Source organism: Schistocerca nitens, chromosome 10 (assembly GCF_023898315.1).
Source record: "Schistocerca nitens isolate TAMUIC-IGC-003100 chromosome 10, iqSchNite1.1, whole genome shotgun sequence".
Taxonomy (NCBI): domain Eukaryota; kingdom Metazoa; phylum Arthropoda; class Insecta; order Orthoptera; family Acrididae; genus Schistocerca; species Schistocerca nitens.
Window position 1 is genome coordinate 5,629,182 of NC_064623.1, and position 22,522 is coordinate 5,651,703.

Genomic DNA, 22,522 nt, shown 5'->3' on the forward strand with positions numbered 1-22,522 from the left:
ACCTGCTTTCTTTGGGATTGGAATTATAAGTCTGAGGGTATTTCGCCTGTCTCATACATCGTGCTCACCAGATGGTAGAGTTTTGTCATGACTAGCTCTCCCGAGGCCATCAGTAGTTCTAATGGAATGTTGTCTACTCCGGGGGCTTGTTTCGACTCAGGTCTTTCAGTGCTCTGTCAAACTCTTCACGCAGTATCGCATCTCCCATTTCATCTTCATCTACATCCTCTTCCATTTCCATAATATTGTCCTCAAGTACATCGCCCTTGTATAGACCCTCTATATACTCCTTCCACCTTTCTGCTTTCCCGTCTTTGCTTAGAACTGGGTTTCCATCTGAGCTCTTGATATTCATACAAGTCGTTCTCTTATCTCCAAAGGTCTCTTTAATTTTCCTGTAGGCAGTATCTATCTTACCCCTAGTGAGATAAGCCTCTACATCCTTACATTTGTCCTCTAGCCATCCCTCCTTAGCCATTTTGCACTTCCTGTCGATCTCATTTTTGAGACGTTTGTATTCCTTTTTGCCTGCTTCATTTACTGCATTTTTATATTTTCTCCTTTCATCAATTAAATTCAATATTTCTTCTGTTACCCAAGGATTTCTACTAGGCCTCGTCTTTTTACCTACTTGATCCTCTGCTGCCTTCACTGCTTCATCCCTCAAAGGTACCCATTCTTCTTCTACTGTATTTCTTTCCCCTATTCCTGTCAATTGTTCCCTTATGCTCTCCCTGAAACTCTGTACAACCTCTGGTTCTTTCAGTTTATCCAGGTCCCATCTCCTTAAATTCCCACCTTTTTGCGGTTGCTTCAGTTTTAATCTACAGGTCATAACCAATAGATTGTGGTCAGTCCACATCTGCCCCTGGAAATGTCTTACAATTTAAAACCTGGTTCCTAAATCTCTGTCTTACCATTATATAATAAGTGTTGGCTATGATTAAGTTGTGCTCTGTGCAAAATTCTACCAGGCGGCTTCCTCTTTCATTTCTTAGCCCCAATCCATATTCACCTACTAAGTTTCCTTCTCTCCCTTTTCCTACACTCGAATTCCAGTCACCCATGACTATTAAATTTTCGTCTCCGTTCACTATCTGAATTATTTCTTTTATTTCATCATACATTTCTTCAATTTCTTCGTCATCTGCAGAGCTAGTTGGCATATAAACTTGTACTACTGTAGTAGGTGTGGGCTTCGTATCTATCTTGGCCACAATAATGCGTTCACTAAGCTGTTTGTAGTAGCTTACCCGCGTTCCTATTTTCCTATTCATTATTAAACCTACTCCTGCATTAACCCTATTTGATTTTGTGTTTATAACCCTGTAGTCACCTGACCAGAAGTCTTGTTCCTCCTGCCACCGAACTTCACTAATTCCCACTATATCTAACTTTAACCTATCCATTTCCCTTTTCAAATTTTCTAACCTACCTGCCCGATTAAGGGACCTGACATTCCACGCTCCGATCCGTAGAACGCCAGTTTCCTTTCTCCTGATAACGACATCCTCTTGAGTAGTCCCCGCCCGGAGATCCGAATGGGGGACTATTTTACCTCCGGAATATTTTACCCAAGAGGACGCCATCATCATTTAATCATACACTAAAGCTGCATGCCCTCGGGAAAAATTACGGCCGTAGTTTCCCCTTGCTTTCAGCCGTTCGCGGTACCAGCACAGCAAGGCCGTTTTGGTTATTGTTACAAGGCCAGATCAGTCAATCATCCAGACTGTTGCCCCTGCAACTACTGAAAAGGCTGCTGCCCCTCTTCAGGAACCACACGTTTGTCTGGCCTCTCAACAGATACCCCTCCGTTGTGGTTGTACCTACGGTACGGCTATCTGTATTGCTGAGGCGCGCAAGTCTCCCCACCAACAGCAAGGTCCATGGTTCATGGGAGGGCTGTCTCTCTTTCGCCGTCTAAATATAATAATATTTCACTGTAAAATACAGCAACCAGCCACTTAAAAAGTGGCTGATTGCTGTATTTTTACAGTGAAATATCATTATCCACGGCCTCGGAGCTCAACAGTCCAAATAAAATGGACAAATTGTTAAATATAATACATCATTTGGGGATCTGTCTCGCCACTGGTGCCTTCTGTACTAGCCCTGTTGAGTCTCTACGCAGAAGCCAGTGAACTACCACCGTCATAACGGTGCGACCTCCTACTCAATAGGAATGTGTTCGGCTGTCTTCCATGCCAGGCTACCCAACCTTTGACACTTTTTTATGACATTCTTGAACGTCCGTACGAGATGTACGTTTCTTCTCTGCGGCCTCCGGGCGTCTGCTTTCGTCACCTGCTTCAGCAGCTACAGTTCACACTTCCTGTCGCTTTCCGAATGGAGGAGAGCCCTTCACCACCTCGGTTTCAGATACAGGTTTGTGTTTTTTTTTTTTTTTTTTTGGACCTCAGCTCGTTCCCGAAGGATTTGACTCCTGAGCTGACCTATCGCTGCAAGTTTCTCGAACATCACTCACAACTTGACAATAGCATATCTTTGTACACTGATGGTTCCAAGTCGGCCCAAAGTATTGGCTGTGCTTTTGTCGTTGGGGCTGATAAATTTCAATACTGGCTTCTCGACCAGTGCACAATTTTTGCAGCAGAGCTTTTTGCTTTGTCGGGCTGTTCACTACGTGCGGAGGCACCACCTCACTCGCTGTGTGATCTGCTCTGACTCCCTCAGTGCCCTTCAGAGTCTAGTTGATCCCAATCCAGTCCACCCCATCGTTCGACGAATTTAGGGCTGCCTCCATTTGTTCCCGGATGGGGGAGCCGAAGTGATGTTCATGTGGGTTCCTGCCTAGGAATGACGATGCTCAGACTCACTCAGCGCCCTTCAAACTCTGTGTGCTGTACACCGTCCATCCCTTAGTGAAGGAAAACTGTCACTTGCTCACTCTTGGTGGAGGCAGTGTGATGTTCTTGTCGGTTCCTGGTCATGTCGATCTGCCAGGAAATGAGGCTGGAGCCAAGGCTGCAGTCCTCGTACCTCAGCCCACTATTTGCTATGTTCCCTCCGATCTCTGCGTTGCAGTCTTTATGGATGTGGTGTCCCTTTGGCATCGCGAATGGTCGTCCCTTCACGGGAATAATCTTCGGCCCATTCAGCCTGTCCTAGTGCCTTGGACGACCTCGTCTCTGCCCTCCGCCAGGAGGAGATTATTTTAACTCGGCTGCGTATTTGGCACTGCCTTTTAAGCCATCGTCATTTGCTAAGTGGTACTGCCGCACCACTTCGTACACATTGCTCCCAAGTTTTAACTGCCCTCCACTTCCTGGCGGACTACCCATTTTTTAACCAGTCACGTTTCCGCTTGGGATTGCCGTTTGGTTTATCAGCCGTTTTAGTGAATGACGTGTGGGCTGTCGGACGCGTTTTACTTTTCATCCCCCGAAGCAATATGGCGAACGTCATGTAATTTTTAGTTTTGGACCTCCGTTTCTGTATGGTGTCCTTTTTAGCCTTTTTCACGGTGCCTGTTTTTAGCTGTCCATTGGGACTGACACATTGTAATTTTTTTACTCATCTGTCCTCGTTTTGACTTAGGTGCGTATGACCCCAGGTTTTTTTTTTTTTTTTGCGCCCTGAGGCAAGACAATACTATATCCAATCGGTAGCAATAAATTTAATCATCTTAGTGAGTATGAGTTCCGAAAGTACCTCACGTGAGACAAAACAAGTGGCTGATAGCTGGCACTGTATACTCAAATGAATTCTATACAAAGAATGATTGTTCTCCATCTAAAATAAAATCGTTAGAGTATTATACTGTCAGAAGCATACAGCAACACACATTAAAATCTCCTAAAGAGGTTTCAATCGAAGATTTCAATTTTTTTAAAAGTCGTTTCTCGTGTCTTGTTGCACTGCTTAATCTCACGTCGTCTCTCAAGATTGTCCTGCCCTGCCCTGCCCTGCCCTCCTAATTTACTCAAGCACTAGGAGACACACATTGATGAGCACAAACATTATGACCACCTGCTTAATAGCATGCTTGTCCATCGCTCGAACGAAACACATCACGGATCCGTCAATTCGTTGGTAGGTTAGATGTCCACACACAGGTCAGGTAATTTGCGTAAATAAAGGGCCGCTAATTGGCGCGCGCGGTGATGGCGCCCCATAGCGACCGAGACGGGTTTCATAGGTTTACGTCAGGTGGGTTTAGTCGTCAAAATATAAACTTGAGTTCGCTATAAATCTTCTCAAACCACTGTAGCATGGTACTGGCACAGAGCCACGGACATCACCGACATCAAGCATGCAGGGGGTTCGCAACTGTCAGCGTATCTTCGATCACTAAAAGTCCCAGGCAAGCGCAGGAGTGTGTGTCGCAAAACATAATGCTGCTGCCACCAGCCTGCGTCCGTGACGGCCTCTCTCTTCGATGACGGCGTTTGTGGAGACGACCATCGACCTAGTGCAGCAAAAAAAATGATTCACCAGAAGAGCCGACACTTTTCCACTGATAGACAGTTGAATCCCGATGGTCCCGTCCCCACGATGTCGTTGGGCAACATGTTAACACGTAGGATGGTCTGCTGCGGAGCTCCGTGTTTGCCAATTTACAATGAACGGTGTTCTCCGAAACATTTTCGCGTGCACCAGCATTGTTCTCTTCCAGCAGAGGTTCTACAGACCACCATGTATCCTACTTTACAGAGAAGACAAGTCTCCGATCCCCATGTTCTGCGAAGAGTCGTGGGTGTCCAGCCATTTAGTGCTTAGTGGTAGTTTCACTGTCCCACCTCTTTCTGCAAATTCTCAGGACAGTAGCACGTGTACATTCGACTAGCTTCGCCGTTTTCGAGATTTCCGCTCACAGGCTCTGCGTAACAATTATCTACCTTTTGCCAAAGCCGCCTATCTCAATGGATTTCCCATTTTCAGTTCGTAGCTTCGCTACGGTCATCCCGACCATTTCTGCTCTACTTAAACACTTTTGTTACCGTGTCTCCAACGCCACCAGTCGACATCCAGCGTCGCGGCGGGCAGTGGTTTTAGCGTTTTGACTGTTTATTGTACTTGACTGCTGGGCCTCTTGCCCTTTGCTTTGTAAAACTTTCGCTACTTTGTCCTTGCGACAAGTTCCCTATATGCTTCCAAGAAAATTCTGCCAAATCTATGGTCATAAAAAAGAAAAACTTGCCCCACTACCGTTCACAAAACAGACAGGTAGTCCCACTTTTTCCTCCCAGTGTAGCGTCCATTACAGACTGAATTCTCCACGGAACGCCTGTTATTTCGACACTCCCACTCACCCTAAACAACGTTCTGGTGCGTGGTGGCATTTTACCGTATAATTTACGCCTTCGTGCTCTGATAAACTTTTGAACTGTTTAACGCGACCGTAGGGATTACGATTGAAAATATGACTGTTAAGACATCGGAAAACACCATGCCGAGTCGTAACTAAATGTCAGTACTGTCGGATTACTATTCGCTATTGTGTTCACCTACTGATGATCGGTAATTAGCGTGAAACAATGGATGATCGGCATGGAGTAGCTAACGACGTGTTACACTGAATCACATAATCTAGCAACGAAATACGTACAGTAATTATTCACACCATCGTACACACAAGTTAAGATACCATATACGGCCTTCTCAAAATAACTACTTATACAGGTAAAATAATGCAGCTATTGAACTGAATGATTTACTGCAAATGCAAAAACAACACGATCGTGTATATAACGTTATACGTGGGTGCCAATGAAGGGTTGTCAAAGCTAATAAAGCAAATACCTTTGGTGTCGGAATGTGAGCGCAAAACGTTAATGAGAAACCGCTCTTAAAAAAAATCACTTAGCTGGATTGTTGCTGTGACGTCACTGTTAAGCAGCAGAATCAATTCCATCGCCTTTGACTAATTACGTCATATCTACGCCAAACGTTACGCAGTGGCCATCTCTGAAGACAACGGATCATACTGTATTCGTTAACAAAAGAGTTTAGCACTGATAAAGGACATTTTTGTGTACGACAAACTGAAATCACAGTCACATGATTAATTAATTAGCCAGGAATTATGTCGAAAAGAATGTAACGTAAGGAAAAATAGAGAAACATGCATGCCAGAAATAAATTATCGTGGTTTCTGCGAGTAAGAACAGGAACCGCAGATGACCTTAAAATGCCACTACAGTGTAGTGCATCGTAAAATCCTAATATTACGGAATAGCGCTAATTTTTAATAACAAATATTGAATATAATAGGATTACCGCGAGAAATTTGGGGTTTTGGGAGGGAGACACTAAAATTAACACAACGGGATAATGAAATAAGAAAGTATTGGAAACATAAATAGAAAAGTAACTGAAAACGTGGAGAAATGGACACAAAAATCCTAAAATAAAAGCTGGTACACATCTAACGAAAATCCACAAAAAGTGACAAATATTGAAATAGATAACTAGAACTGACCTATATAAGTTAATTATAGAGGTTAATTCTAGTTACAGACTCCAGCCACAATACTGTTAAATATTTTAACGTTTTCGCAGTTGATGTGTGGACTGCTCTTCGAAGTGCTACGGAAAAAATAAACCTTGGAACCGGTAATAGGAATAAGTATGCGCAGCAGCCATAACATCGTTCAATATTTTCATCATTTTTAGAATAGGTTACAACAGTGATTTGTGATACCGGCAGTATACCTACATTCATTTTCCTCTCGGAAGTACTGGGAAAATTAAGGCACTGGAATGGTTAAGAATGTAAGCTGTGCTGGTGTGTTGCTGACTAACCACACTGTCCAACAGAGCAACATAGTCGTAAGAAACAGTTACACGATTGGACAATTGGTACTGCAAGGCAGTACCATCGGTTCCTGCATAGCGACATTCAAGAAAAACATGAGAAATTCGTAGAAAACAGCAAACTATTTTTTGAGCAATAGTACTTTAAGAAGATTAGTGATTCCATGATTCAATATTTTTAACGTTAATGCAAAAGGTCTTCGAAGCTGTTTCTTAAAGAATTTATAATTTGGAAGTTGGCCTCTGAACTACCGTACTACGAAAAAGAACGGATTTCGGAATCATTAACTAGAATTCTCCTATGTAGAGCAAATGTAATACCGAGTCGAAGATTTTTTATTTATCGCGTTTAGAGTAATACTAAACGATTTAGCACTCCTGAGCAAATAAAACTCATAATATTGGAACGCGAAATCGACAGTTAAATAGATAAAAATTGTGAAAGTATGCGCAGCAGACGCCTGCTAGAAACACATATCGGAATCGATAACTAGTCGAACTACATAGGTCGATTCTAGTTTCGTTTCTAGTTGTTGCTATTTGTGCTACTGATGTTGCAGTACGTGTGCACTGTGCATACTTCGAGACTTTCCATACAGAGTATTTTCCTAGATGTCGATTCCACGTTCCGTTATTGTGTGTAAGTTTCATTAGGTCTGAATTGGTAATTCGTTAAAAAGTTAACTATATGGTGGTGCTCTCTGTAGGCTGTTATTGCCAAAATGCGATAAATGAAAAACTTGTTTCGTAAATATGCTATTTTTCGCAGTAATAGAGACAGCATCACAGAAAACAAATTCTGAAAGAAAGCACGAAACACATCTTGCGAAAACGCGTAAGAGGTATACCTTTGGATCGACACTATGATTCACCTATACACGTCAAATCTACTTACCCATTACTATGTCAATTATTTTCCGCAGTAGTACAGACAACAGCTCCAAAAATGAAAATCCTAAAAAATATCACTGCACACACAAAGTGCGGAAATGTGAAAAGTGATAAGCTTTGGATAAAATGTAGTATCCGACTGCACCCGAACCTTCTGAACCAGCACATGAATTCGTCACATGTTATTGACGCGGCAACCTGCGGTAAGACCAAATAATTGCCACAGATGTGACACTCGCAAAATCTTCAGAGTACATCTAATGATGATCGACCATTCTATCCAGAAACGTTTCCGCGTCGAATACTACTGACTCATTCATGATGGTAAATACTTCGGTATTACAGCAGAATATTTTGAAAACGCAGATCCTTTCAGCCACGAAATCACCGAAAACAAATTACGATACGAAAACTAAGGAATACACATTAAACTAAATTGTAAGACATATATAAGCTTTATCATCAACAACTACAATCTTCAACATAACAAAATATTCACACATTACGTCTTTAGTCAAAGCTGACGAGCGGACTCGAACATTAGAATTGACCCGATAGGCAGATAAATTTCCGGATGAATTTGTCCGATTCCAATCGTCGACTTTGAGCAATGGCGTCATACCTAAGGCAAAGACGTTACGTATAGGCAATCTATGGAGGCAACGGATCAACTTGTAAACAAACGAATGTAGCATACGATAAAATTACAATCACAGTCACGCAGTTGGGGAACTATATCGAAACGAACTGAAGATAACGAAAATTATTAAGAACAAGATTTAAAAACAAATTTCCGTGTCTGGTAAGAAGCATTCTCGTAATTTATGCGACTAGAAAAGCACAGAAAACCTTTAAATTGTATTACAGTAAAGCACATGGTGAAGTCGTACTGCTATACTGTTATAAAACAGCGTTAATTTTATATTAATAATTGTATCTAACGGGAGGAGTGCTGGAAAGTGGGGGTTTTGGGTGGGGAGAAACTGAAATGTATCGGAAAAATGGCATAATTAAATGAACGAAAAATACGGAAAATTAGCATAAAATGTGCAGAAACACACACTAAATTCTAAAACAGAAGCCAGTACCTGACAAATGATTATCTAAAAAAATAAAGGATATTGGAATTGATAACAAGAATGAACCTATGTAGGTAAATTCCAATTACAGATTCCACCCGCTCATGATTCATATGTAAATTAGTTTTACAGTTGTATGCACTAAAACGTAGTACGATTTCTAGGTTTGTAATTTTTCTCTAAAACTACTGAGGTGTATAGCAAAAATTGGAATCTGTAATTAGAACTGACCTTCTATATAGGTAAATTCTAGTTAGCGATTCCAATATTAGTAACTCTTTTGCAGTAGTTCAGAGAGCGATTTCAAATGCAGAAATCATATTAGCCTATTTTTAGAGCATACATGTGCTGAAAAACGATCTTGTTAGCCAAATTTTTCACTTTTTCACAGTAATGGTAATCGTAATACCATTTGTCGAAATCCTGTAACACATTAGTGCACACTCTTGTTAAAACGATCTAAATAACGAACGGTAGAATAATTGCAATCGGTAACTATAAGTAAACCATACAGGTCAGTTTAACAATTCCAGTATTTGTTAGACCCTACTTTTTGTCATTTTCTTTGTGTACTCGTCCCGTTAGATTTAACAATTAGGATTAAAAGTTGAGCTAGTTGATAATGTTATATCATGCGGTATAGTGTACTGTATTTAAAGGTTCTCGGTAGTTTTCTTACTCGCATAAATTACAGTAATTTGTTTGACATGTATACTTCTTTTCTTGTTCTTCGGTCCTCATTCCTTTTGGTGACATGATACGATAATTACTGAGCATCTCCATATGTACCCAAGTTGTAAATATTCCTCCATACGTATTTCCTATGTCATCACAGAATGCTCGCAGTTCCACACGCCATTGCCACAACGAACCGGCCACCAGAGACTACTGCCGAAGTCGTTAGGATAAAGTAAGTCTGACTTTTCCAGCTCTAATTAGACAGTAAATGTTTTGCATACTTTGTTTCTTGCTAGCACGCGTTCTACTTTTCAGTGTGGTTTAACTTTTGAAACAACTGGCTACACAGAGTGATCAGACAAAAGAGACGGTATTTATGCAAACAGTTTCTTACGCTACTAACAGACGGCGTTACTGTTTACGGTTACAGAATATTGGCGCGTACTTTGAAATGTTGCAGATCGGGTTATAAACTGAAATCAATAAAGTCATAAATAAAAATTATGCTGTGCTTCTGAGTTTCGAAAGTGGGTGACTAAGTGTGTATTCCTGTCTTGACACAAGCGTGTCGTTGCAACAGGTCTGCTAGGTACAAGAGGCACAGCACGTGAAAGCTCCACACGGGCAACAGTTGTCTGCCATCGCAGGGTAATTTCGGCCTGATGAGCAGGCAGGACGTCGATTTCGGGGCTCGAGTCGCACCCTCCATCGACTCCAGACTCTGGCTGCTGCAGTGAACAGCTCGCTGCCCACGTCAGCTGGTTCCCCTGCAAGGCCGCGTGATCCAGTACTCGCTATCGCGCCACGTTCTCAACCTCTGACGTACACTTCCCAGCAGACTCACTCCTGACCATCCACTCCTCCAACTTCTCTTCCTTTTGCTCTGTTCACCCTGCTTCAGACGAAATGCGTGTGCCTGCACCGTTTCCTCGACATCTGCAACACAACTATAAGCAGCTTCTTGCGCCATTCACTGAAATCTCTAAAACGCGAAAATCGTCTGTAGTTCCACTCCACACGACACAAAGATCGGCAGTTGCAGTTCCCTGTGGACCTGGCCCAGCGTCTGTGGCCTCACCATAGCAACGGGGCAGGTACTACTGCACTTAAGGCATCCAGACGTATTACTAAATTTGCCACACGTAAGGACATAAAAGGCGACAATAGTATGTCAGAAAGCACAACATGTGGCGTTGGTGAACTGTTTGAGAGCGCAGTGTGTGGAGAAACGACGTGTTTGAGAGAGAGAGAGAGAGAGAGAGAGAGAGAGAGAGAGAGAGAGAGAGAGAGAAAACTACACCTTGTGTGTTACAGTCTGTCCATAGCTCTACGCACAGCAGAACAATTTGTTGTTTTATCAGTGACAGGCTGACAAGCAAAACAAGATCAAAGTTTCTTTTCAAGAGACACAAGGCCTTTTCGACCTAAATATTTCAAAGAAATTGGAAACAACCTGCCCCTGAAACGTAAATGCGGAGGCAAGTAAAAGTGGAAAAATGACTTAAGAACACACACAACATTTTCTACTTTCAATCCTTTGCAAACAGATAAGCAGTGAAAAGAGCCATTGCCGTGTTATTCCTGGTAAAGTCATACAGATTGTACCCTTCTAGACGGATGTTTTGCCAAGAAAGATATTGTGCTGAAGATATTACCAGCGAAAAGAACAAAATATTGTCAATCCATTAATGTTTACTTCTTTGGCAATATCTATATGAGCGGGGGGCTTGCTGATTTTGTAAGACTACAATGGGCCACCACAAGTGAAGATACATATTCACTGGTTCATCATCAAACTTCACTCAGTGATTCACTGTCAAAGTATACGGATATGTTGGAATATGCTTAGCGTAACCGCAGGTTATGACACTAAAATATCCGTATCACTATTTGAAAAAGTTATCGGTGTGCCTTTCGATACTGGACTGCTTGAATGAGAAAGTGATTTTTAATATAAAAACTTGACTTCAGTGAAGTGTGCAAAATGTCTTCCGCTTTGTTTAAAAACTTCATCGAAATCCCGCATCTCCGCTATAAGGGTTAATGTAAGCTCTATGAGAAAATCAGCCCCGGAAAGATGTGACTTCTCGATTTGATTGCGTCTATTTTGTCAATGTCTGCTACATGAAACGAACTATGCCTTTCTAATATTGCAGCAATGGTAACACACGCCAATTAAGCGAGACTGTTTTGGCACAAATTGTCATTTATACCCACCTCATTAACATAAATAACACTAGTGAAAATAGTTCACCAAGTACCACCATCGAATGCCTATTAGGCCTACTACAAGCAAAAAGTTTTGTTAGTAAATAGTTTCACATTTCATTCGGGCTTTAGTTTCTCAAGAATGAGATCGAAAAGTAGTACGAAATTTTTACATAAATTGTTCCAAATAATTTGTGTGTCCCCATCGCTTCTCCTTCCTCGCACACCCAATCAGCCACATAAACAGCGGTTGGCATTCACCCGTTCGGATTTATTCGTCTCAGCTCATATAGCTCAGTCCCCTTTTGGTCTCAGGGTTAGTTGTTTAATGTCTAGATGCGACGTGGATTCCTCTGGAAGAGACATTATGTACACTATGCACGCATTCAAAAATCAAGATTCGGTCAGAAATCGACTGAGAACGTGTTCAAAAATGTTCACAAACCACTGGGGATGCGTTTCAAAATCAGGTGAATTCCAGATACATCCGACGGGCGCTGGATACTAGGCGCTTTGTGAGAAAAGGCTTTTTCTTCAGGAATACGAATTTGGTGCCCGGGGCAGATAACCCGGATGCCCCCCCCAAATCACCCTACCCCCCCCCCCCCCCCATGACCGGGCCTTTGAGGAGTGTAGTAGGTAGTAGGTACGTGTTTCGCGCTGTTATTACTTTAAGCAGCGGGTTTCTACAACTGTTAATTGAAAATGTAATGATACAATAATTGTTTTGAGTTACTTGTAATTTCCCTCCTGTGGTACTAGTATGCTGTTACTTTCTATTTGGATGGAAATGACACGGACCACTGTTTTTTTAATTATCGACTGTTATTCTAAGCGTGGTTATCGTGTGCCTCACGTAAATGCCTAAGGAAGATGTATTACACCATCTACAACTAATTTTATATTTCCATTAGAAAAATAATCTAACCAAGAAGACATTCTGCCCTTCGCTCCATAAACGGCAGACGGACATTCTGCAGGAATACATACGCTATCCACAAGCCTGTTCCTCCTCTTTCGGCTTCCTCCTCTATCCCTGATCTTCTTTCATTTCTCTCCATCCACTCCATAATCAACACCTTCCTCACATACTGAGGCCTGTTTTACATTATCCATTCTTCGTGTTTTCCACGCAGCTTCTCTTCAAGCTTCGGAGTTTCGTGATACGCCGTTTCCTTCAACTCAGCATCAAATGCTTCTGATTTCCTAACCCGCCCCACCTTTTCCGCTAGCAGCTTATCTACTTCCTCTCTTAAAATTCTCAACACCATCTCCCAGGTAGCTCCTTGCGGTTTTGACAACACCGCTACCCGTGCTACTGACTACATAATTAATTTTCGTTATGCAAACATAAATGAACAGAAAAACCACATAAATGTACCACTACTCTAAATATTTTCACTACATTACATGGTTAAATAGCGATCCACATTCTTAGCTCTGCACAGAACAGAAGCAAATCGTGAGAACATCTGTAATACTACCGTATTATTTATTACTGTAACTTACTATTGCTGCACTTGATCGTCCCCCCTATCTATGCCATCACACAAGTTATTATCCCACTGCTTGCCCTTCTGATATGCAGTCCAATCCTCATCTGAAGCAGTTGAGTTACTTGCATAGATTCATGCCGCAACGTCGTCGTCTTTGGATGTTACATTTTCTGTAGTCAGTGTTTCTTTTGTCTCTCCTATTTCCCATTTCATAAAGGCTTCGTAAAGGCTTCGTAAAGGCTAACAGTGTGATCTTTATTCTCATTACCTTCTTTAGCTACCTGGGATTTTTTGACCGTTTCTTGTAGCTCATTCTTGTAGGTTTTGAATGGAAAGCATGATGATCAAGCATCAGCAGAATAAGATTTTCTATCTTTCCATTAGAATTGTCGATGCATCTGTGGAACCAGAGTAAGAATATTTCGGTTGTCATCCACCTGTATTCAAGAGCTTTGGCCCAACCTCCTGGTGGCAAAACAAGATTCGACTTCTTGCTATTCCCGCGTCCTAGGATAGAACAACATCGGAGGCTTGAATCTTCTGTCCACTGAACAATAAATTTCAGCTGTCACTGTGTGTCCACGATCTGCAGACGTGAGCACACCAAATTCACGATGTCCTTCACTTGCAACAATTTTTGAGTGCTGTTTCGGTACGACAGTTACACCAGTCTCATCACAGTTGTTAATTCTTTCTCCAGTTACTGTATTTTCAGCGATAACTCTAGTCAATAACTCGAAAAAACTGTTATAGTGTCACTTCATTGAATCTCATAGCACACGCCACGGATGTGGCTTCTGTTTTCCTAAAACTTCGGTCAGTATGTCATCCAGAAATATAAGGCTCCAGTCCTCTCTAGCCGTTTCAGTTTTGTTGTTAAATGTGGGCATCCGTTTCATTCTGCGCAGTTCTTTGATAGTTACACCAAAAACGTCGCTTTTTCAGATCCTCAAAATATTTACAAAGTTCTACCTCTTGCTTCTTATTGAAAACACATTGACATTTTCCACTGCTTTTTGTCAGTTGTTGAGGGATTGTCATTTTTCTCCTTCACGTATCGTTTTAAAGTTCTCGAAGGCACGACAAATGGTTACGCTGATTTTTCGTTGGTCGTAGTTTTATTAATTACCGATTGAGCAGCTTGTTCGATGTTTCCCGTTGACCAGCTTTTTCTATCCGTTTTCAGTACGGAATGAATGACCATCTACAAATGAGAAAGGCAAAACATGCGGCAGGTAAGAACACGCTGATTTAGGTGGACTAAACATTGAGTGCGAAGAAAAAACTGCATGTTTACCTTCGTTGTAAACGGCCCTAAAAGTTATAGCAGAATAACTAATTCGCTCACTTTCCTAGGCGGACTACATAACTGGCGCGCTGCAAAAGTTGCAACCATTCTGAACCGCAACAGATATTGGTTTGGTGAAAACTTGGCAGTCTGAGCGCACTCAAGCACCTTTAGACGAATTGAGACCACCGAGAGAGTTCTGCATCGGTCTCCCTTACGCTCTCCGAACTTCCAACACGAGACCAAACCGTGACGCAGAATGCATCTTTTGCAGCGTCTGCCACTATAGTTGGCTGATAATCTGCGCGAACCTGTAAACGTGCTGATCTTCTTTGTATCTTCTCTATTTCTTGTATCAATCCTGCCTGGTACGGAAACTTGCCTGATGAGCAATATTGAAGTATTCGTTGAACGAATATTTCGAAAGGTAGTCACTTTGTTGATGGACTAAATATTCTGGCGATTCACCCAATGAATCTGTCTGGCACGTACTTTACCCACGTTTAATTTTACACTGAGGCAAGAGTCTCGGGATAGCGATATGGACATTTAGAAATGGCGGTAGTATCACGTACACAAGGAATAAAACAACAGTTCATCGGCGGAGCTGTCGTTTGTACTCCGGTGATTCATGTGAGAAGGTTACCGACGTGACTGTGGCCGGACGACAGGAATTAGGACTTTTAATGTCGAACAATACTTGGAGCTAGATGTATGGATCCTTACATTTCAGAAATCGTTAGGCTGTTCGATATTCCGGGATCCACAATGTCAAGTGTGCCGGGAATACCAAAGTTCTGGCATTGCCTCTCACCACGGGCAACGCAGTGGGTGACGGCCTTCACTTAACGACCAAATGCAGCGGCTATAGCGTAGAGTTGTCAGTGCTAAAAGAGAGGCAACAGTGCGTGAAATAACCGCAGAAATCAATGTGAGACGAACGACGAAATCATCCGTGAGGGCTGAGGGCAGCGCGGCGAAATTTGGCGTTAATGGGCTGTGGCAGCGACGGCCGAAGAGTGTGTCAAAACTGGTTCAAATGGCTCAGAGCACTATGGGACTTGATACCTGAGGTCATCAGTGCCCTAGACTTAAAACTACTTAAACCTAACCAACCTAAGGACATCACACATCCATGCCCGAGGAAGGATTCGAACCTGCGACCGTAGCCGACGCGCGGTTCCGGACTGAAGCGCCTAGAACCGCTCGGCCACACGCGGCCGGCCGCGAGTGTCTTTGGGACGACACTGCCTGCAGAGTCTCCCCCGGGCTGGTCACCATTTCAGTTCCACCTCAGACGACTGGAAAACCGTGACCTGTTCCGATGAGTCCAGATTTCAGTTGGTAACAGCTGATGCACAAGTGGTCTAGGGGTGGGTCTTCGGTTAGTAACCAAAAACTTCCTCGGCCCTCGACCCGCTACCACTTAAGTTTTCCCCCCTGCGGGTCCGGGGTAAGAATAGGCCCGAGTTATTCCTGCCTGTCGTAAGAGGCGACTAAAAGGAGTTTCCACCGTTTCGGCCTTTCATGTGATGGTCCCCCTTGGGGTTTGACCTACATTTTTCAAAATTCTTCTGAAGTACCAGCCTTTTGGGGAAGGACACCTTACGTGGTGTACCATTGGTCCTAAGTGCTCTCAGACCTTGGCACTCAGTATTGCACCGGCGTTGTAACCATACCCACTATTCCTCCAATTGGGCCTAAACGCCTGATGGGTTGTCCAAGTTACGCCCATAGTGCATCTCCATCTGCACCAGCCATCATGATGGACTTTCCATGGCACCAGAAATCCAGCACGGTAGCCAGCCCGTTGTGGTGGGGTCGTCATGTACCCTCTAGGTTGTAGCCCCCTGACAACACAGGGATCGTACTGCCGATACCTGAGCTGCACCCTCCCCACGTCGGCCAAGGAGTAGATGCCCGTCTCCTTGGGGCATCAGGACTCCCGGCAATGGTCATCCTGCCAGGTGGCCCTTGCTGCGGCTGGGTGGCGCCCGTGGGGAGAGCCCCTGGTCGGAGTGGGTGGTATCGGGGCGGACGTTTCGCAGATGAAACGTCAACACGTATCAGGTCGCTCTGCGGCCGAGTCTTTCAAAAGAAAAGGTACCGTTTCAAGTCCTGGTTCTCCTGCCCTTTCCCACTTGGCCACTCCATGGGAGGAGGGACAGGCCCGCCGGCTTGGGGCGAAGTACTTCCCCCGCTATTTGGTCTGTTCTCGAACCGATGGGGGGACATTCGCCACCTCCAAGCCGATGTTCTTTGTTCACCACATTGAGGACGTCTTTGGGGAAGTCGAGGCTCTCAGCAAGATGCGTTCAGGGTCCGTTCTTATCAAGACCACCTCCGCCACACAGTCGGCGGCGCTACAGGCGTGCGACCGCCTAGGGGACATCCCAGTATCCATTGTCCCACATCTGGCACTAAATAGGACGCAGGGGGTGATTTTTCATCGTGACCTCCTGCTACAATCTGATGAGGAGCTCAGGGCCAACCTGGAGCGCCGAGGCGTGCATTTCGTCCGGCGAGTCCAGCGCGGCCCCAAAGACCGTCGCATTGACACTGGGGCCTTTATCCTCGCCTTCGAGGGGGACGTTCTCCCGGAGAAGGTAAAGGTGATGTGCTACCGGTGTGACGTGCGACCCTACGTCCCGCCTCCTATGCGATGTTTTAGGTGTTTGCGTTTTGGGCACATGTCGTCACGGTGTGAGGCTGAGCCCCTTTGTGGCGATTGTGGCCGCCCTCTTCGTGAGGAACATACATGCACCCCACCACCTCGGTGCATTAATTGTCCTGGCGTCCACTCGCCTAGATCCTCAGACTGCCCTGCCTATCAGAAGGAGAAAAAGATACAAGAAATCAAAACTTTGGATCGGCTCTCCTATACTGAGGCCAAGAAGAAGTATGACCGTCTCCATCCCGTGCCATTGACTACTTCTTTTGCCTCAGTTGTGTCCACTCCTTCCGCGGTATCCTCACCCCTATCCTGTCCCCCCTACGCCTCCTCCGCCCATCAGGGGGCTCCGCCTCCGCCTCCCAAATCCCTCCCTTCCAAATCCTCCTCCCCCGTGGCCCCCACCCCCTCTGCCCCAGGGGCCACCCTTCCTCCTCCTCCTCCCCCCACGCCACCTGAGAAGCGTTCCTCTTCTCAGGCGTCCATCGGGGAAACGTCCCGGACCCCAGCTTCTGAGGTCCGGCGTTCCAAAACGGACCCCGCGCGTGAGGACCTTCTTCGGGTCCAGCCCACCATCCCTGTGCCTCCTCGGCCTTCCAAGAAGGCCTCCAAGAAGAAATCTCTATCCCCCTCTCCACCCCGGCGCGTTTCGTTTGACGCTCCTTCCGTAAGTCGCCGCTCCCGGCCGTCCTCAGTTTCGCCGGGACGCTCAGCTGCCAGGCGCTCAGCTGGCCCCTCGCCGGCAAATGATGCTGCCCAAACTACACAACCCGGGACAGCGGCCGCAGCTGGCGACGACTCGATGGAACAGGATCCGCCTCCCGCCGGTTGTAGCGTTGTTCCCTCGAAACCTGGCCCTCCGTGGCCGTCGAGGTGACCAGCTCTTCCCCCGTCTCGTTCCCCCTCTTTTTTGACTAGCGATGGCCTTGTTACACTGGAACATAAGAGGTATTCGATCTAATCGGGAGGAATTACAACTGCTCCTCCGCCTGCACTGTCCGCTCGTCCTTGGTCTCCAGGAAACCAAGTTGCGCCCGACTGACCGTATTGCCTTTACCCACTATACCTCGGAGCGGTATGACCTCACCCCTGTGGACGGTATCCCAGCTCATGGTGGGGCCATGTTGCTCGTTCGGGACGATGTCTATTACCATCCTATCCCATTGACCACCCCACTCCAAGCAATAGCTGTCCGCATTACTCTTTCTGCTTTTACTTTTCAGTTTGTACCATCTACACTCCACCGTCATCTGTTGTTAGTCGGGCTGACATGATGCACCTGATCGTTCAGCTCCCCCCGCCGTTCTTATTGTTTGGCGACTTCAATGCCCATCATCCCCTTTGGGGCTCTCCTGCATCCTGTCAAAGAGGCTCACTCTTGGCGGATGTCTTCAACCATCTCAATCTTGTCTGCCTCAATACCGGCGCCCCGACTTTCCTCTCGGACTCTACTCATACCTACTCCCACTTGGACCTCTCGATCTGTTCTACCACTCTTGGCCGTCGGTTCGAGTGGTATGTCCTTTCTGACACCTATTCGAGCGACCACTTCCCCTGTGTCGTTCGTCTCCTGCACCACACCCCATCCCCCCACGTCCTTCGAGCTGGAACATACTGAAAGGTGACTGGGGACTTTACTCCTCCCTGGCGACCTTTCCGGACCACGATTTTCCTAGTTGTGACAGTCAGGTCGAATACCTCACGGCCGTTATCATCAATGCTGCCGAACGTTCCATTCCTCGTACTACCTCTTCTTCACGTCGCGTTTCTGTCCCCTGGTGGAATGAGGCTTGTAGAGACGCTATCCGTGCTCGACGACGTGCTTTACGCACCTTTCGCCGCCATCCTACGTTGGCGAATTGTATTGAATACAAACGACTCCGAGCGCAATGCCGTCGAGTCATCAAAGACAGCAAAAAAGCTTGTTGGGCCTCTTTCAACAGCTCCTTCAACAGTTTTACTCCCTCTTCCGTCGTTTGGGGTAGCCTGCGCCGGCTGTCGGGCATTAAGGCCCACTCCTTGGTACCTGGCCTGACCTCAGGTAATGAGGTCCTTGTTGATCCTGTGGCTGTCTCCAACGCCTTTGGCCGCTTTTTCGCGGAGGTTTCAAGCTCCGCCCATTACCATCCTGCCTTCCTTCCCAGGAAAGAGGCAGAAGAGGCTCGGCGACCTTCCTTCCACTCGCTGAATCTGGAAACTTATAGTGCCCCCTTTACTATGCGGGAACTCGAACGTGCGCTTGCACTGTCCCGGTCCTCTGCTCCGGGGCCAGATGCCATTCACGTTCAGATGCTGGCACACCTTTCTCCGGCGGGCAAAAGCTTCCTTCTTCGTACCTACAATCGCGTCTGGACCGAAGGTAAAGTCCCCATGCGTTGGCGTGACGCCGTTGTTGTTCCTATACCCAAACCCGGGAAGGATAGACACCTTCCTTCTAGTTACCGCCCCATTTCTCTTACAAGCTGTGTCTGTAAGGTGATGGAGCGCATGGTTAATGCTCGGTTAGTCTGGATTCTTGAATCTCGACGACTACTTACTAATGTCCAATGCGGCTTTCGTCGCCGCCGCTCCGCTGTTGACCACCTTGTGACCTTGTCGACATTCATCATGAACAACTTTTTGCGAAGGCGCCAAACGGTAGCCGTGTTCTTCGACTTGGAAAAGGCTTATGATACCTGTTGGAGGGGAGGTATCCTCCGCACTATGCACAGGTGGGGCCTACGCGGTCGCCTGCCCCTTTTTATTGATTCCTTTTTAACGGATCGAACGTTTAGGGTACGTGTGGGTTCCGTATTGTCCGACGTCTTCCTCCAGGAGAACGGAGTGCCTCAGGGCTCCGTCTTGAGCGTAGCCCTTTTTGCCATCGCGATCAATCCAATTATGGATTGCATTCCACCTAATGTCTCAGGCTCTCTCTTTGTCGATGACTTCGCGATCTACTGCAGTGCCCAGAGAACATGCCTCCTGGAGCGCTGCCTTCAGCGTTGTCTCGACAGCCTATACTCATGGAGCGTGGCAAATGGCTTCCGGTTCTCTGAAGAGAAGACGGTTTGTATTAACTTTTGGCGATATAAAGCGTTCCTTCCGCCATCCTTACATCTCGGTCCCGTAGTTCTCCCATTCGTGGACACAACTAAGTTTCTAGGGCTCACGTTGGACAGGAAACTGTGTTGGTCTCCACATGTCACTTATTTGGCGGCCCGTTGTACACGTTCCCTTAATGTCCTCAGAGTTCTTAGTGGTTCATCTTGGGGAGCGGATCGCACTGTCTTGCTTCGCTTGTATCGGTCCATAGTCCGATCGAAGCTGGATTATGGGAGCTTCGTCTACTCGTCCGCTCGGCCATCCCTCTTACGCCGGCTCAACTCCATCCACCATCGGGGGTTACGTCTTGCGACCGGAGCCTTCTACACTAGTCCTGTCGAGAGTCTTTATGCTGAAGCTGCCGAGTTACCATTGACCTACCGGCGCGACGTACTGCTGTGTCGGTATGCCTGCCGGCTGTTGTCTATGCCCGACCACACCAGTCCTTCTTCGCCGATTCTCTCGATCGTCAGTACGGGTTGTATGTGTCTGCCCTGCTGCCCCCCGGAGTCCGCTTCCGTCGCTTGCTTCGACAATTGGATTTTGCCCTCCCTACCACCTTTAGAGAGGGTGAGAGCCCGACACCACCTTGGCTCCAGGCTCCGGTTCATCTTTATCTCGACCTCAGCTCACTCCCGAAGGAGGGTACTCCGGCTGTATTGTATTGCTCCCGGTTTGTCGAACTTCGTGCTCGACTTGCCGGACACACCTTTATTTACACCGATGGCTCCAAAACTGACGATGGTGTCGGCTGTGCCTTTGTCGTCGGGGCCGCCACCTTCAAATACCGGCTCCTCGACCAATGTTCCAGCTTTACGGCCGAGCTTTTTGCTCTCCATCAGGCCGTTCAGTATGCCCGCCGCCACCGCCATTCATCGTATGTACTCTGCTCTGACTCACTCAGTGCTCTTGAGAGCCTTGGAGCTCCCTATCCGGTCCATCCCTTGATTCAACGGATACAGCAGTCCCTCCATTTTTTAGCTGATAATGGTGGTTCTGTCAGCTTTCTGTGGGTTCCCGGACATGTAGGAGTGCCTGGGAATGAGGCTGCGGATGCTGCAGCCAAGGCTGCAGTCCTCCTGCCTCGGCCAGCCTCCCATTGTGTCCCGTCATCGGACGTTCGGGGGGATGTATGTAAGAGGCTTGTGTCGTTGTGGTGGGATGCTTGGTCATCCCTCCAAGGAAACAAGCTCCGGGCAGTAAAACCGCTCCCAACTCCTTGGACAACATCCTCCCGACCATCTCGGTGCGAGGAGGTCCTTCTGACCAGGTTGAGAATTGGGCATTGCCGGTTTAGCCACCGCTACCTGCTCTCCGGTGACCCAGCCCCGCAGTGCCCTTGTGGACAGGCCTTAACAGTGCGCCATGTTTTATTGTCGTGTCCCCGTTTTAGTCAATTTCGTGTTGTCCTGTCCCTGCCGTCTACCTTACCGGATATTTTAGCTGATGACGCTCGAGCAGCTGCTCGTGTTCTGCGTTTTATGACTTTGACTGGCTTGTCCAAAGACATCTAACCTTTTTACTTATTTTATCTGCATCTTTGTCAGGTCTTTCTGGTGTCCCCCTTGAGTTTTACTAGATCCCTTGTGCTCTAAAAAGTGACTGGGCGCTAATGACCTCAGTAGTTGAGCGCCCTTAAACCCAATCCAAAAAAAAAAAAAAAACACTTAAGTTTTGAATAAAAATCATCAGTGATGGGGGCCAAAAACTTCACCATCAGCCAGCTACGGCCTTGTCAAAGAGGGTGGAGGAGTGAACACAGGTTTAAGGCACTCTTGCCCTTAGAGTGGGAGACCGCCTTTAAAGGCTGTAAAGTCAGCATGATGAACGGCATCAGGATGCAGAACAATTGGAAACCACTGCATTGATGACACGTAACGTGTATCCACAGGATATGTGACGTGCAATTGAGAAAGTGTCACGATCTTACCATTCGCAAAAGATTCCGACCTTGTCCCCAGTTCGGATCTCTGGGAGGGGACTGCCAAGGGACAGGTGACCATGAGAAAAAAATGGAATAACCAACGAAGGGTAACGTTCTATGAGTCGGGGTGTGGAACGTCAGAAATTTAAACTTCGTAGAGACACTAGATCTGATAAGGGCTATGCTAAGAATCAGTCTAGATATAGTGGGTGTCAGTGAAGTGAAATGGAAAGAAGGCAAGGATTTCTGGTCAGAAGACTATAGGGTAACGTAAACAGCAGCAGAAAATGGTGTAATGGGAGAAGGATTCGTCATGAGTAGGAAGGTAAGACAGAGTGTTAGTATGAACAGTTAATTGAGTGGGTGGTTCTTACCAGAATCCACAGAAAACTCATACTGATAACGGTGGTTCAGGTACACACG